We start from the raw sequence: 2,033 nt of genomic DNA, 5'->3' as shown, positions 1-2,033 counted from the left end.
TCCAGACTGAGCCACACTTGTGAAGACAATCTGTAATCCTGCAATAGAGAAAATGAACAAGTTTATCCAAATGCAAGAGGCTTACATGAGAGATGTGAAGCGAGCATTTGGTGTGTTGCAACCTCGGTGGGCTATTGTTCGTCATCCTGCTTGAACATGGAATGTTCAGACCATGTATGAGGTGATGACTACTTGTGTGATCATGCACAACATGATCGTTGAGCAAGAGCGTGATGACAACCTCCACGACCAAGGATAGCAATTTCAAGCTGAGTTGGTTGAGTCACAGCTAGGAGCAGCAACATTTGAGGAGTTTCTCCATATGCACATTGAGCTGCGTGATCATAGGCGGAGCTTCTAAGGGACTTGGGTGTACAAATATACACCCAATATTTTTTGACAAAAGGGTGGCTTCGCCCATGTGCGTGATAGTCTAGTCTCAGAGCGGATATTATTAAGCATAAGTGAGCATTGGCAGGGTGCGGTGACCCAGCATACCACTGCATGTTGTAGTATACAAGTCGTTGATATGATCTTTATGAAGGGACTTCTTCACAAATATCACATCCCTCAGAGCGGTACAACAGAAACATTGCAGTTCATAACACTCTAGATTATGTTACAAACATGGTCTTAACAAGTTGGTATCCTCACAGGTCCGATGAGAACACCCTACGATATTACTTAAGTACTCTTACAACTCAAATTTAAAAGACGTAGCAAGCTCAGCAACTTATTTAAGTAAGCTACTACGCTGCTCGGCTCTAAGATATCAAGGATAAGACTCTATTCCTCCGCCTCGGTGTTGTCAACTCCGTAGACTATCCCATAGTCCACGCCTTCAACTCCTCCTGAAAGATCGGGCTCTTCGTAGACCAGCTCATAGTCGCCTTCTGGTGCTCTGGTGATTGCCTCCTCTTCTAGTTCACAATCTAGCAAGGAGTGTCAAAAGAAAGTGAGTACAGAGGTACTCAGCAAGTTCAAAAGAGAAAAGGTGTTTGATGCACTAGCTACGACCATTGATCAGAAAATCTCAGGTCAATGCATGTTTAGCAAACATTTCTTCAAAAGGTTTATTTTATTTTGAAAACTATGCCCGCCAGTCTTCACAGGTTGACCAGAACTTCACGGAGTTCCTTCCCTTCCCATAACAGGGAGTGACAAGCCACAATTTGATACACTCTAGAGAGGTGTGTTACTTTTCCCATAAGAGAACTTATCCTTGTTGCCATCCGGGTGTACCTTCCCGTCCACACTTCCTTGGTGTGAGGCCCAGTATAAGAACCAAGCCAATCACTTCCTTCTCCGTGACCCTCCATACCCATCCTTTTGTCCATCTGCACATCCCTGGTAGACATCTCCCGATTATATGGCTTTACACTCGATCTGCTACGGACAATCCATCATAGACGGTAGAGCGCTCTCATCCACATGGATGGGGATTTTAAGGATTTCCCAACCTACTGCAGTGTTATCACAACACCCAGCCAGGCTTTATCAAGTCCGTTGATATGCAGAAGGGAAAAGATACTTCTGACTTCCCTATAGCCATTATAGATCTCATGGTTAACACGAAATGTACGGCGCTAGAATCACTAGATGGCATTGGTGATTAGTCCTAGATGAGTAGAACCCTTGCAATGGAACCTCCACCAATATCACATACCATGGTTCCATTGCCCACCACATGGTCATATTCATAATTGGAGAAGTAAGATTTTATTTTCAGTGCATGAATGATAAGTATATTGCTTTGCGAGTAAATTGATAGAAAATAATCAATATGACATGAGCAAGAGTGAACTTGCCTGGTGACTGTGAGATAATGTAGCTCGAAGGTTTGGATGGAACCTGGACCTCGGGTTCTGAAAAGAAGCAGCATTGTCCGATAAGGACAATGTTATAAAATCCAAATGATGCATGCATGAGTGCATTATTTTATGTTAAATCCCTTTTCCCAAAGTACTTATTAAGATTTGGATGATTTAGGTTTTATATGAATATTTATGGCTTAGGCAGTAATTTATAATCCC

Source organism: Lolium rigidum, chromosome 3 (assembly GCF_022539505.1).
Source record: "Lolium rigidum isolate FL_2022 chromosome 3, APGP_CSIRO_Lrig_0.1, whole genome shotgun sequence".
Lineage (NCBI taxonomy): Eukaryota > Viridiplantae > Streptophyta > Magnoliopsida > Poales > Poaceae > Lolium > Lolium rigidum.
This window is presented reverse-complemented; position numbering follows the sequence as displayed.